The sequence below is a fragment of the Tupaia chinensis genome, unplaced genomic scaffold, assembly GCF_000334495.1.
Source record: "Tupaia chinensis unplaced genomic scaffold, TupChi_1.0 Scaffold000281_1, whole genome shotgun sequence".
In the NCBI taxonomy this organism is placed as follows: domain Eukaryota; kingdom Metazoa; phylum Chordata; class Mammalia; order Scandentia; family Tupaiidae; genus Tupaia; species Tupaia belangeri.
Window position 1 is genome coordinate 1,894,196 of NW_006159764.1, and position 16,015 is coordinate 1,910,210.

Below are 16,015 nucleotides of genomic sequence, written 5' to 3' on the forward strand. Positions count from 1 at the left end.
GAAAGAGTGAACGGAAATTTACAGTCAAGATTAGGAAAACAGAACAAGTACACCTGCTAGACTGATTTGCAGTTAGAGTGCCAGTGTATACTTCTAATGTCCTTTTATCCATGCAGAATAAGGGTAGCGCTTGCATTTTTCACAATCATGCATGCAGAATACAATGCAGGATAGCTGTCTTAGTTTATGTATCACAGTTTTCAAGTTATTGATGATCATAGGTGACAATTGAAAACCATTTGCCAAAAGTCTTTTTCTGAAATAACAGAGCTTTTCCCAGGAGTCTGTTAAATTGTGTCTTTCCTCTTTTATTCAGATTTAAGTAATTGAGAATATTCAAGACCAGTTTGGAAATTTGAAATGAATTATTTATTGCTGATACTGATACCACTATTCTCCTCCTGTTCTGTAAATATGCATTTTTAGAATCGTAGAATTTTAGCATTGGAAGGACCTTGACAAGGCACCTTTTCAGTTACTTCATTTTATTGCTAAGGAAGCATAAGGGCGAAGTTTCTTAGTTGTGAGCACAGGACCGGTTGGCAGCTAGGAGCTCAGGAATCTTGTTTTAACCAGTGTTGTTTCCCCAAACTACTCAAAAATTCTCATTATTATCTCTGGGTACCATCTATCTCTGTTTCTCTTTTTTCTCTTTTCTTCCAGGGTGATCCATCTCAGTCTTACTTAAGTTATTTTCAGTAGATTTCATCTGAATTCTAACTATGCAATAGAGTTGGAAAAAAATACTGGAAGTCTAATTAGAATGCTCATTATCATCAAAGATTTTTTTTCTTTCTTTTGTATCTAGACATGCACCTTTCCTTAGATCTGGAGTGTTTATTGATTCTACTGTACTTCTTGCAAAAATCCTTATGTACTTAGTATAAGACATCCGTTTGAAATCTAAAGTTTCTTAAAACTAGACTCTTAGAAATGTATTTTGATATGTAAACATTAACCCTTACATATGTAAATGTTACTGCACAATTGAAAGAGTATCTTGTGAACATGCGCTTTGAATTCATTCGTTTGTACATTCAGTCATTTAGCAGTCAGTAGATACACATACTGTATGGGACTCCAGGCTAGGTAACAGCGTGCACAAATGGTAAGGAAATTGACTTTTTGTAATACCACAATGTAGTGGGAGGGACAAATTAATACAGAAGGAATTATAAAAAGACTGCGAATGGAGAGAAACATTTAGGCCCTGTGGGAGAACAGAAGAGGGTCATCCCAAGTGGCCTGGGGAAGACTCCAGAGACCAAACTGAAGCCAGGTGCAAATCTGACCTTGATCATTTCAGGGACTTGATTTCATGATGCGGGCCAGTTCAGTGGTAGCACCTCAAGGCCTACTCACTAGAACACGCTCTCACCAAATCCTCCAGATCCTTCCGTGTCATAGCATCCTCAGAAGTCTCCTACTATCTACCTTGACATCCACAGCTCCTTATAAATACTGGGCCTTTTCCTAAAGGGTCAAGAAATGTTTACTCTGACATTAGATCATCAAGAAAGTCTTGAATATTTTTCTGTTTTTCTATGCAAAAATGCGCCACGACTCTTCCGAAGGCCCGAGAGTCTCACACGGTGATCTTGGTCTTCTAGTCTGAAGGCTTTACTCATCGTTGATTGTAGTTCACCTCCCCCAAATCAGGCAGGGCCCGGTATCAATGTAGAAGATGCTCTTCAGAGCCATGGTGTTCTTAACAGACCATCGGGGAAATAGTCATTATTCACTTATTATGTTTTAAGCAAATATGAGGGAAGGAAAGAATTATTCAAGGAATATATTGGAAGTCTTTTGTTTTCCTTCCTACTCTGCAATGAACCTTAAACTATACACAAAGACATCTTTTTTTTTCACACTTTAATATTTTTTCTTTTTTATTTCTTTATTACATTTTCCCACATTTACATATCAAAAAATTTTTGCTCATACTCCATAGTTCTTGACAGTTAATAAACAGCTTTCAAAATGTTCAAAAAACTGAGTTTTAAAGATAACTTTCAAAATATTTGTTATAATTTTGTTTGTATCTCTATAACAACAGAGACATGGTGGTTTTAAATATTTTTGACTAAATATTTACATGTCAACCTCTCAGACTCTTGAAAAGCAAACACCCAGCACACAGTTCACACACGAACCTTCCCAACTCAGCTCTGCCTACCAAGTGTTCTGTGGTTTACCATCTGCTAGCAAAGATCAGTCTTTTTTTTTTTTTTTTTTTTTTTTTTTAACTTCAAAGTGTTTCTCAAGGGAATCCTCTGGTGTGTGGCTGCTCTTTTGCAATCTCTACTGATGACAATTCTGGGCTGGAAAAGTCCAGTTATTTTCTGGTACGAATTCATTCATATGGCTTCTCTAATCCTTCTCTAATCCTCTCTGCCAGGCAGAACTGTTTACAGTGCCAGGCAGCCTTTCGAAGAGCTTCTGTTGACTTTCTTGAGATCTTCCTTAGTTGCATAGTTTCTTGTCATATCATCAGATATGACATTCCCATCAAAACCCTGGCAATAAGGAGTATTTCCAATTTCTGTTGCAAGGCAACAGGTATTATTGAACTTATGCAAATAACCTTTCCACCACAAAATAAGAATACTCCCAAATATTTTCCAATTCCAGAGGAGTCTGGAAAGGAGAAAGTTTGTATTTCGTTTAAAAACAAACAAACAAACAAGCAAAAAATATTTTTTTAACAAATTGCTGAACCTATCAACAGCTCAGAAGAAAACAAAATCCTTAAATACAGAAAACAAAACATGGTCAAAAAAATCAGTATTATTTTAGTCAAAAGTCATAAAATTCTATTTCAGCAGTTCAGCCTCATGTAATGAATCTCTCTTCTGTTGAATTTGCAGTGTTAATGTGGTCGATCTTTCTGTTTAAATCCTGGAAGTTAAAATTCAACATTATTATTCACATTTCTATACTTGTCCCTAACGTTAAGTTGGTTATTTTCTTGGTTACTTTTTGTTCTCTTATTTCTGTCTGTGTGTCTTTAGTTTTCCTGGTAAAGCCCTCCCTTCAGAACTTCTTGAAAAGCTAGTTTATTGTTGGTAAATTCTTTCATGTTTTGTTTATCTGACAATGATTTTATCTTTTCTTCCCATATGAAGGATAATCTTGCCAGGTATAATGTTCCTGGTTGATATTATTTTTCATTTAATACTGAATATATTTTTCCATTCTTTCTTTGCTTGCATTGTTTCCAGTGAGAGGTCTGATGTTAGCCTGGTGGGATAACCTTTGTAAGTAGCCTGACATTTCTCTCTTGCCAATTTTAGTATCTTGTCTTGTCTGTAGATTTGGCCATTCTGGCTATGGTGTGCCTTGGAGAAGATCTTCTTGGTTCCAATAGGGGTCCTTTGTATTTCTTCGGTCTGGATATTTAAATGCCTTTCTAAGTTTGGGAAGTTCTCTTCTTGGATTTCATGCAATATATTATCAATACCCTTATTAGTTTCTTCACCTTCTGGGATACCCGATTATCCAGATGTTTGGGTGCTTAATGGTATCTAGTACTTCGTGTATATTATGCTCATTTTTGTTTGGTTATTTTCTCAGTCTTTATGGTAGTTTTTTTCCAAGTCAGAGGTTTTTGTCTTCAACATCTGAGATTCAATCTTCTGTATGGTCTAATCTGCTTTAATACTTTCAAAGGAGGTTTTGATTTCCTGTCTTACAGCGTTCATCCCTCACAGCTTCTTCTGATTCTTTTATGGCATATATTTCTTCTTTCAAATTGTGAAAGAACTTCCTCACCTCCTGGAACCCTTTTCCCGTGCACCTTCTGGAGTTCATTGTCTCTCATCTCTTGCATCTCATTTAGTTTTGTCACTATGAATATTCTGAATTATTTATCAGACATTTCCACAAGCTCCACTGTACTTACTGTCTGTGGATGATAAAGGGTTGTTCTTTTCCCTTGAGGAAGAGATATTTTCTTGGTTTCTCATATTTCTTATGCCTCTGCAGTGGTTTATGGGTACCTGATGGATTATATATTTCTTCCTAATTTCTTGGAATAAATTCTAAGCATTCATTCAGAGGTGTGTGGGAGGAGGTGATCTGCAATCTCTTTAAAGTTCCGTTTCCCTGATACTCAGCGAGCAACTTGCACTTGTGACTTTGGAACTGGATGTTACAAAGGCCTCACAGTTTCTAGGGAACCAGGTGCACCTGGGTTTCAACTGAGAGTTTAGAGACGTGTGGGAGGAGATGAGCCATGTTCTCTCTCCAGCTCCGTCCTTCTTCCTGCTGCTCACTCTGCAGCCTCTCTCCTCTGAATTTTAGTCATTTGGTAGTGTATTCACTTTTGGCTAATTGCTCAAGAAGGTTTCTGCAACTGTAAGATCATGTGCTCCGTTTATGGTAGGGTTCTTCTGTGACAGTTTCTCTCCTCTACTGTGTTTTGCAACATGGTATCCACAGAAAAAGATTGTTTTGTTTTTTGGAGAGGTGTTTGTTATAAGGCATGTGTGCTCGCCAGCCAGACAGAGAGAGACAGAGAGACAGAAAGCGAGAAATCACCCCCCAGGGGGATGGCCACACTGCAATCCCTTCTCCTCCGTTCTCCTCCCGGGATCTTGGGCATGCACGCACATGCGCCCGGCATGAGTTTTAAGCCACCAGGTCTGGGACGCGAACTGTGGTCGACTACATGGGAGTCCAGCGACATAGCCATTACGCTAACTGCTGGTCCCAGAAAAAGATTTTGAGATTCACAAAAAGAAGTTTCTTCCTTCCTGCAGCAGGTTCAGTAAGGGTTGAGGATTTCTATGACCCTGAAAGTATTTAGATACTTGAGTACTGTGCACCTAGGCCTGTCTAGACACTCAGTGTGTGAAGGCTGAAGAGCAGAGAAAGTAAGGTTAAAAAAACGGGGGTGGGGGAAAGGAAAAGAAAACAAACAAAAGATAAAAACGACCAAAAAAGCGAAAACAAATTCTTTTAAAAATCAAAAAATAAAAACCATGCAGTGCACTTGTACACTGCACGAACACGGCAGGACACACCTCAGATTTAAATGGCTTCTGAAATTAGCAAGAAAAAAGAGGGGTCAGAGGTGAGAAAAATTGTTTTAAAAATTAAAAAAAGAAAAAAGAAAACATTTAGAGAAAGAGAGACAGAGAGAAGTCAGAGATTGCTCTGCCCATCTGAGCTTTTTTGGGCTCTGGAAGATGGGGTTTAGAGCAGAGATTCAATCACCTTGATCCCTGAAGAACATGGTAGAACACACCACAGATTTAAATGGCTTCTGTTCGAGCTTTTTGGGGGTCTCAAAAACTCATTAGAGTTACACTTACCTTCTTATCCAGTGGAATGTTTAAAATGTCCCCAAATGAAAAGAGATGGCAGGTTAGCATTGAGAATTCCAATCCAACTGGTAAAGCAGGATTTCGATATCTATTTTATTTTTTGATTTTTAAAGTACTTTTGTTTTGTTTTGTTTTGTTGCTTGTTTTGGTTGTTTTTGTCTTTTGTTGATGAGATTTTGTACCCCCGTAATTGTAATTGTCATCTTCCCCACAGTCTCTGAGGAGTGAAGTCTTTTTAAGTTTCTTTAGTGGTAAGTATACCTAGTAAGCAGGTGTGGGTGCTGGAACGTCGGGTATCAGGCAGTCACTGGGGCTGTGGAGAGCAGGCAGGGTCTCCTTCTCAGGGGTCTCTGTGTTAGCCTCACACATCTAGGCGGTGGGGAAAGGACACCTCAGCAGTGACCTGCTGGCACTCAGGGCGTTTCCGAGATTACTCCCCTTCTCTTTGCTGTCAAACATTAAACCTGTCCGAGCACGTTACGCCCCTTCCCAGCCCTTTTGGACTCATGTCCACCCTTCACACGGGAGCTGAGCCACAGATCTGGGCACCCTCCTCAGGCCTCCTCTCACGGTGCGCTTCGCGTCAGTCACTCAGGCATTTTGACTCTGTTTCCTAAATGTAGTTTGCTTCTGTGCCTTCCTCTCCCTCCGTACGCCGGCCCATACTCCCTGCAAAACTGCCCCTCAGAAGAGGAGTCTTGCATGGGAGTCAGTACAGAGCCTCTGCTATTCCTGGGTGCTTTCCCAAGTCTTTTATTTTAAACAGCCGAGCACTGTGTGAGGATGACACAATTCCCCAAAATGACCTTGTTTAATGCGGCTGGATATTTATGGAGGGCACCTGACAAAATCTTTTTTTTGAAGACCGCAGTAATGTTTAACATGGTGTGAATATTTATTCCCAGGAATGTGTCCTCACAATTGCAAATACAAAATGTCTTTATAAAGAAGTCTTCTCTCCCTCTCTCACACACACACACATATACACATACATATAAAGCTTTTAGGAGTGAGAGATATTGAAAGCATGAATGTTTACAAGGTATACAGGAATAACACACATCCACATTTTTACCGAATCATAACTTGTCCCAAAGGACCAGATTTCCCGTGATGACATCAGGTCGAGAGCACTGAGAAGCTGACTGGAGTTGACACAGACACAGATGTGAGCCGCGCACGTGAGGAATTCGATTCGCATTGCTTGGGCAGATTGTGGAGGCAGAAAACAGCGATATATCGAAGTGATTTTGATATTTCACAGCTTATCTCATCTGTACAACCAGAAATAACAAATGCCATGATATTATATGTACAGCTAGCTGTGTCATGGACGCTCTAAATTTTGGGTAAACTTGAATTACACATTCACACAAGTGCATGCATCCTAAGTGTGCGGTTCCCTGAATCTTTAAGCAATCAGTATGCCCAGCACTTGGCCAAGAATCAGAACCATGCTGCAGCCCAGGTGCCCCCTTTGCCCACGTCCAGTCATGGCTTGACCACCCCAGCCACACACACAATGTAAACAGTATCCCATCTTCTATTGCGGTAGATTAGGTTTGCTTGTTTTTGAACTTTTTTTTTATAAATAGAATCATTCAGCAAGTGCCACTTTGCTGTCTGGCTTCCTTCCTCTTCATTTTGCTTGTGAAATTCATCTGTGAATCCTTTAATTTGTTCACATGACCAAATGGTAGTTTAGTCCTCAAATAACCATAGCTTAGTTGTCCTACTATGATATGTATTCAGGATGGTTTCAGTTGGGGATTATTATGAGTCATGCTACTATTGGAATGTTCCCGTGTGATTTTAGTTTTCTAAAATGATTTACCAATTTTCATACCCATCAACAGGGTATAAGAAAGAGTGCCTTCTTCCACCTCTCGCCAATTATTGGTATTTTCTATCTTTTTTTTTAATTGTCAGAAGTCATGTATGCCGTGTGTATGTTCAAACAGCATGGCAGTTTCACCTTCATTTTACTCTTTTTAGGTTACTGCAGTGACTTCCCAACCAATTCATTAATCTCTGCTCTCTCTTGAATCTTTTTGTTTTGCATACATAGTTATGTATCAGACTCATGTAGATCTGATTGAGTCATTTTTATCCGTCTCATTATTTCTCCCCTGCCCATATACCCACCTTTGCCTCAGTCTGCTGCTAAACCTGGTGTTTACAGAACTCTCCTGTGAAAGTTCTTAGGGAGTGGATGAGGCGCATTTCTAAGTGCTCAGGTTCCCAGTTCCCTTCCCTGGTGTCTGCAGTACCGCTTCCTTCGCGTTTCCAAGTCTTGACGCTGCTGTCTCTACTCAGGTGTCACCTTTTTAGTAAGGCCTGCCCTTCCCACAGTGTTTTAAAATGAACCCTGGCCTAACCTCCCCATACCCCAAATCTCTTTTATCTCCTTTATACAATTTTTTTTTTTTCGGTATCACTTACTTCCTTCTAACTTACTATTTTTTATATGTGTTATTTAATAACTATCTCTCTGGCAGAATATAAACTCCTTGAAAGTAGATTTTTTTTTTGACTCTTTTGCTCCTAGCATATTCTCAGATACCAGAGTAATACCTGCCATAGAGTGAGTCCACAGTAAATGCGTGTTTGATTTGTTGAATGAAATATTCCATATGCAACAGAGAGATCTTCAGTAGTATCTCTCTCATATTTCTTATAAAACCTTTTCAACCTGTGTTGCGTATTTTCAAATTTTGAACTAAAAACTTGAAATTGAGAATTTGGGTGAAGGTGGGGTTCTTGTGTACTGTGCATTGGTTTGAAGGAGAAGCCATTGGTAGCAAGCCCATGCTGACCCAGTAAGGGTAGTCAATGAACTATGATGTAAAAGTCTTTTCAGGCCCAGCTGCAGGGCATCACCAGAGCCTCGCGGGAACGCCTGGGGTTCGGATCCTGGGTTGATATGAACATTCCGGATATAACCTCGATCCTGGCTGGCGAGGAGCCTGGGAGGATTGTGGCTTGACAAGACCCTGTCAGGGATTTCCCTCTCTCTTGCATGTGCTCTCTCTCTCTCATTGAAATAAGTAAATAAATCTTAAGATTTTTATAAAGCCTTTTAGAGGTTGATACTTGAGTACTTGGTTTTAAGTTGTGCCCTCTTTGCCAACATTACTTGAAATATCCATAGAGTCGAATTCCCACGAAAGAAATCAGTTGACTTATGGAAATTATTATAAATGTCTTTCATGCTTGGCGCATCAGTTTTGAAAAGTATATGCTTAAATTCATAGTTCCATTATAAAGCCAGTGTGTGTTTGCATAGTTAACCCATCGTAAGGGTATTCTCACACATATTACATCAATTTTTTGGTGACCTGAATAACCTTTCTCCCATTTTTCCTCCTCTTTTCTACTTCCTTCCCTCTCCCACCTCTTTTTCTCTCCTGCATTATTTCCTGAAATACTGTGATGCTGTCCAGCTAAAATCTGACCACTGGAGAAGACTGCTTCTGCCTAGCATCTATGCATACACATCTAATTTTAGAATAACCTCCCTCTATCACTGTAAGCCCTTCAGTTCCTAATCTACGTGCGTATACTCTTACAGGTGTCCTCGGTAATGTGACAGGTGTTTTGTGGAGTGCAGCACATTCATGGGCATAAGGCTACTTTCCTTTCAGCTCTCGAGAGGTTCCGCCAGCTTGCAGACCCGATACCATCCCAGCCCGCCAGACCTTTGGCACTCTCTCATCGTCCTCTGTTTTACCCATTCTAGCCTCTTCTCACAGCCTGAATTTATTGGCCGTCAGCTCTTTCTATAAGGGAACTCCTACACATGGGTGTTTTTTCAAGGTGCCTGGAACACTGCTGGGCAGGAATATAGCTCTGAGCAACTAAGAGAGGAACCCTTCCATGAGAAGTGAATAGATTTCATCTGATAATAAGAATGATTATTTGTAGCTTAACACTTGAAAGGGTGCCCAGAAGAAGACTAGTGTGAAGAAATAAATCTTAAGTCAGCTAATATAAGCCTTTTTTGAAAAGGAAAAAAAATCAATTAGATAGTGCCATGAGGAAAAGCTTGGGTATCATTTTATCCAAAATAGGAATGGCCTTTAAGTGCCAATTCAAATCATGGTTAAAAATTCCATTTAAGCTACTTCAGAAACTGTTTGCATTAGCAAACTTAAAAATAGACACTGGTGTGAACTATTATAGGAACTTCATTGTGCAGTAAAAATTAAAATACTGCAATTTCTATGCAGTAGAAAAATATCTAATCAGACTGTTCTTTTTTTCTTCCAGCATTCTGAAAGCATCTGTACTTTAGGGTTGTGACCGAACTAATGCTAATCTTATGAGCCTATACATCTGCAGACAAATTTGTACTTAATCTGTATTCTGTTATCTGTCTGTTTTCTGCGATTCACGAGTGCTAATGAGCCAACAAATGTGGGTATTCAGTGCAGAATGCTGGGGACAGAGGATGACAGGCCGAGGAGGAAAAGAGTGGAAAATCTTCTAAATGCATTCATTCATTGAACAAGTATTGCAGAAAACTGCTAGGAAGGAAGCAGATAGCTAGCTCCAAACTTGAAGGCCTGATGTTCATTCATTTATTCACATTCATTTATTCATCCCACACCTGTCGAATGCCTGCAGTTCAGACTAGCAGCCATAGAATAATGAAATGAAGCCAATCAGAAACTCTTGCCCTGATTGAGTTCAACTTCTAATTGGACAGACAGACACTATGTAAGATAAGTAAGTAAAACATATGACAGAGTGTGGTCAGTACGAAGGAGAAAAACTAGGAAAGGAGACAGGAAGTGTTGAGGGTGAGGCAAATTGCAATTTTAGGTAGGTTTGCCTTGGTTTCCCCCTTGGCGTAATGGCTATGTCGCTAGACTCCCATGTAGTTGCCTGCAGTTTGAGTCTCGGACCCAGTGGCTTAAACTCATGCTGGGGGCGTGTGCATGCATGCGCAAGATCTCAAGAGGAAAATGGAGGAGAAGGGATTGCGGTGTGGCCATTCCCCTAGGGGGTGATTTCTCACTTTCTGTCTCTGTCTTTCTGGCGAGTGTATGAGCCCTATAGCCAAAAAGAAATCCTCTCCAAAAAAAACGAAAACTCTCAAAAAAAAAAAAAAATCAGAAGGAAGGGAAGGGAGGGAGCTAGTCATTCAGATACCTGGAGAAGCAGTGTGAGATGCTGAGCTCACAGTGTGCTGGTGGGTGCGGGGAGTCCGGGGATGCTGCCAAGCTGGAATAGGATGACCATGGAGGGAAGCCCTTGAGGGCATTGACTCACTCACAGTTGCCTGGAAGTTCTTGGGAGGTTTTGCACCCAGACCTGGGCCTCGAATATGTAGGAAAGGGTTGATTATAGTTCATTTCAGCTTTAAATTCAGGATCGGACCGGAAAGATTGTGTTAGAAGGTGCAAAACTGGTATTGAGTGAGAGATAAAGCTGGATTCACGGGTCTAGGAGTCATCTGTGAGAGGTCCTTGTGAAATTAGGGAGACGAGGCAGAGCTCTCAGGAGACTGCTGAGATGCCAGAGCTGGCGGCTTGAGATGCCCTTCGCCACTCATGGGGACGAGAGGAAAGACCCACCGTGAGCCTCGAGATGGTCATGATGATCCATCTTTCTTCTTGTTTTTATTTTATTAAATGTATTTATTTATTATTTTCATGTACAGGAGAGACAGAGCGATTTGACACTACAGTCCACCTCCTTCCTTCAGCAAGGCCAGGCTGTGGGAACACGTGTCGCCAGCCTACTCAGGGCTCTCTGAATGGGGACCAGAACCGCCCCATGTGGCTCAACCTTGCAGAGCATTGCCTCGCACCACTGTGCACATCTCGGCCTGCTTATTTCTTTACATGGGTTGTTTTCTAAGGAGAGCTTCTATATTCTTAGGTAGAGTTATGGAGCCAGTTTATGAAAGAAAGAAAGAAAAGTAATTGGGAAAAAAATGTATCTGTGATTTCTTTATGTTCAGTCATTGTTCTGTAGAGGAGGGGGCGGGCAAGTAGCTGGCCTTCACACCACAACCGAAACTGTCTCACATTTTGTAATAAATAGTGGTGATCTTAGACTTAAATTTTAAAAAATGCAAAAGGATTGTACTCTGTGCACTATATTGACTTCAATTCGTGTTCCTATTTCTTCATTTCATCTCTCTGGCTATCCTATTTAAAAATCTTCAACCACAATGATCAAAAGCACGAACTTGTTCATTTTCATTTTAATCCTTTGCAAAATGATAAAAGCCTTCATGGTTTCACAAGCTGAATTTGCGTGCCTTTCACTCCAAGCCTCGTTTGTTTGTTTGTTTGTTTTACAAAGAGAAAACATTGTGTTGCAGTCAAGACTGAAAGAAGAATTCATGGGCTGTTGCCTCTGCCAAAGAAACATTGCCCTCTCCTGGTTTAAGGTGTTAAAACACTTAGCAGTGCTTTCTGCCTCATTTTCGAGTGTTGCTTTCTCATTCTGAATTGGAGCCATGTTCCCTGAAGTGGCTTGGATGTATAATTTGCCCATAAGAGAATGTGTATGTGCCTAACTTCCCTTGTGACTTTGAGATAGAAGTCAGAATTCAAATGGAAAATTACTGTAGGAAGCTGCCATGTTTTTAAACTCCTGAGGATTTTTAAGTGGGACTAAAAAACCTTGTTCCATTGTTGACCGCATGGAAAATACTAAACTCCTTTTAAGCACGCCGCGGAGGAGATGAGTCAGATAGATTTCCATCTTTTGCTTATGAGATACTGTGATTCAAATCCTATGCCTGTTGCAGCGTAATTCTGCATTTTCCCCTTAACCTTGTTTGTTGCCCTGAGAATATTCATTATGAACCGTTGTCGTTGCAGAGATTGTGGCGGCTTTAGCTCATCTTGACTGATGTCCTTGACTTCCGAGTATAAATAGAAAAATACAGATAGGTGACAAGGATTGATTAGCAATCCTCCTTCTAAGTGAAACTGTAAAGCTATCTAGATAAATCACTAGCTCGAAAGCCTGGAGAAGGCTCGGTAAAAGAAATAAGGGGTGGGCGTGCACCCGTGTGGGTATTTTCAAAGTGGACGTTTCTAGAAGAACTATAAGGACACAGAGATTGTATCTGGCCCATTTAACTATCCTTCAATTTTCTTTTCTTAAAAAAAATAGGCTTGTAGGTTTTAATAAGCGAAGGAATGATTATTCACTTTCTTTTTTTTAAGGGTTTTTTTTTTTTTTAAGGTAAAAGGAAACTAAGACCAACATTAATTACTGTCTTTTCAAGTCAGTGTGCATGCATGCATGGGTGTGTGTTTTTTGCTTTGTTATTATTTGACTTTAATTGTAGGGTTGGAAATGCTGATGAGAATATCACCTGGTCCCTTCTCTGACCTTTTAAGCCATTGCAGGCAGGTGAAAAAATATTTTATTAGTGTTTACTCTGCGTCAGGCCGCGTTCTAAGAACTTGATATATATTAACTCGTTCAACTCTGATATATAACCAAAGAGATAGGTCTGGCGTCATCCCCACACACTGCACAGGGGAACTGAGATACCTGGAGTTGGGCAGTTCATCCCACAGAGAATGGGTCTGGAACTGGAGCCCAGCTGTCAGGTCTGCTCTCAGCATCATATTGGCACTGCCTCTTGGCCTCTCCTCCATTCTTTCTCGAATTTTTAGTTCCTAGAGTTAATTTTTCACTCTTGTTTCTCTGTCCCTAGCGTGGTTTCCTCAGCTCATAGTTTAAGGCTCCTCTTTTGGCTTTTCTTTTCTTTGTTCCCTCTCTGAGCCTGATGACAAGAGCACGTCACCTTTCTTCCCATGGGTCCCTGTTCCTTTGCTCTCGTACTCTCTTCCTGTGTGAGACTCTCACCCTCAAGCCATCGCTGAGTCCTTAGGTTTGTTACATCAGAACTAAACCCTGCAGTGACGGTGCTGATCGGTTCTGAGTGAGCTGTACTAACAGCGAAACCACCTTATGGTTTCACGTATCTCCTCCATTGCTCTTTACCGCGTATTTTTCCTACTGTACTTGCAGAAACACAGTCTTCTTGCTTTAGAGCTTCCTGTTAATCATGCCTTTCTATGTATTATGACTATGTCCCAGATTTCTCAAGACCTTTGGACTTGACCATGATTTACAAGCATGCTTGCCTTCGTGTGGACATGGCTGTAGGATTTATTCAGATTATTTGTGGAAGTTTGTAGCTGTGTATCTTAGGATCTCCTGGCTCTAGAGGTGCCCTGCTACTGACATGCGGAATGTGCAAATTCCTGCGAGTGTTAACTGTCCCATTGAGCAGAAAGCTGGTCCTGTGATTCAGTTTGCTAAATGGGTCCTTCGAACCTGCTGTTGGCACTTTATCTTACTGCCTGAATCCCAGAAAAGAGAATAAAGAATGGAACACCATCGCCCACCACCCCTATACCCAGCACCCCTCACCTGTATGCTTCACACTCCCTCTTTATGGGAGAGACCCCCAATTTTCATCAAAGATGAAATCAGGATGATGAGTTTTCTGTTTCCTATGCCCAAAGTAATCATTACCTGACGCTGGTACCACACGGCATTTGGGTTTAGTAATTACTGCTGTATTTTATTAAGTAAAGAAGTCCACAGGACTTCCTTTTGTACATTCGGTTTTCTCCTGTGTGTTTAACCTGACAAATAATGTTGAATCTTTAGGTCTGAAGTCATGAGGATGGGTGACAAGCAGTCCCATTTGTGTATGCCTTCTTCACTGCTGCTGCTGTTGTTGTTTATTTTTATTATTATTGGTGTTGTGAGACTGGACTTGTTTTCCTTCCGTGGTCCTTACCTCCATCTGGGAGCTCTCTAGACTCTCGACCTTCTGCTGCAGCTTCAGCTCAACTCACTGTTGTTGCCTTTGGAAGGGAGGCACCTGCTAGCTGAGATCCAGCCTGCGACGTGTACCATTAGTGTACTCAGGCTCCCTGTTAATGGGTGTGTGCATGTTCCTGCCACTCTCCACCAGACCTTGAGAACTTCAGCCAGTGCTCCACGGCGTGAGGGAGCTGTGTTTCCTTCTAGCCGGGAGCCGTCAGTCTGCCAGCATCCTATTCCTGCCTCTCTGCTGTCATGATAGCTTTGCAGTTCATCATGTGTCCCCCGTGTGTCTCTGCACCTGACTGAGATTCTCAAAGATCGGGTACACATTTCAGGGCTTGGCTTGATGAGGTTTTATACTGCTGATCTTATGTTTTTCCGGCCTCATTCCAAATATCTTTCAAGAAGCTGCTTTCAGTAGGCTTTTAGAAATCGGTGTTTATATACCCTATAGGGTATATAAACATGATTTCTCAGCAACACACTTGCAACCAAGCTTCTCAGACCATCAGTACTGTTAACCCAGTATCACTCCTTGGTTCAGGTACACAGGAGGGACTCAGTAAGTTTGGAGTTGTATTGAATTCCCTCACACTAACAGTGCCGGAGAATGGGTCATCGGTGAAGAGAATAGGGACCCTGGTGAAAGAAGGGAGTGGGATTATTGCAGTGGCTAGCCGAGGATGACGGGAAGGATGAGATTGGGGCAGGCTTGCGCCATGTACCACGCCAGTGTGGGTACTTGCAGGCATCGTAGCAGTGTCTGCTGTCCAGCAATGATAGCAGGACTAGGGTAGAGCCAAGGTCTGTGGCAGTAGTGGGCGAACCCTGGAAGTGGAAGGTGTCACGATGAGAAATGCAGTGTGAGGAGAAGGTGGGTGACCGAGGGGATGGTGACCATGTTGGGAGAAGTTCAACCACAGCTGGTCACTCGCAGCTGTGACAAGGGCAGGAGGGGAGGCAGGAACTTCCTCAGCAGCAAAGGGTCATAGCAGAGGTGCAGGAGGGGAGTTGCAGGACCAGCAGATGGAGTGCAGTACTGCTTATATTGCTGCACTCCCACAGAGTTGATCTCGATCGCTGTGTTAAAACTCATGCTGGGTGGAGGTGTGTGCGTGTGTGCCCAGGTTCCCAAGAGGAGAATGGAGGAGAAGGGACCGTGGCCTGGCCATCCCCATGAGAGGATAATTTCTCGCTTTCTGTCTCTCTTTTTGGTGAGCATACATGCCCTATTGCAAAAAGCACTCTCTAAAAAAAAAAAGAAAGAAAGAAAAGAAAAAGAGGGGAGTTGCAGGGACCATGACAACTTCGGCAGCAGTGGTAGTGTTGGGGCAGTGTCATGCATTGTCCCTGGTCAGCTGGTGATTGATGATGAAACCTGGTAGCCATGGGGAGCTTTGGGCTGGTGAGAGAGGAATAGCAGGTTTGCATTAGCTTTCCAGGGAATGAGATCACGTGACCATAATGCTGAGCAAACAGTATTCAAAGGGTACACCAGAAATGCAGTGTATTTCCTCCTCCTCGCCCCTCATTGCCTCTTCAAACCTCTTTGTGGAGCTGAGTATTCTGTTCCTAGATGCAATCTAAGACAGACTTGATTGCTCCTTTGGCTTCTCTTGGATTTAAAACAGTAAAACAAAACTTTTAATAACTTGTATTCATAAACACAGTCGCAGATCAGTAATTATGTCTGATATAGTCCAGTGTGATAATGCGCATATATTTTAAAGGCTTATTTATTGCTTCCATGAGAGAGATAGAAAAAGAGAGGGAGGTAGGGTGTTTACACCACAGCCCATCCCCAGTCTCATGGCAGGCAGGCCCAGGAAGGTCCCAGGATGCAAACCCAGCACCTTGACCAGGTGGCGCTA

General features: G+C 41.6%; 1 protein-coding gene across 1 annotated transcript in view; it reads left to right on the forward strand.

Annotated features, from left to right (window-relative positions):
- Positions 1–16,015, forward strand: part of GOLIM4 (golgi integral membrane protein 4) — an 88,913-nt gene that overhangs the window by 33,659 nt on the left and 39,239 nt on the right.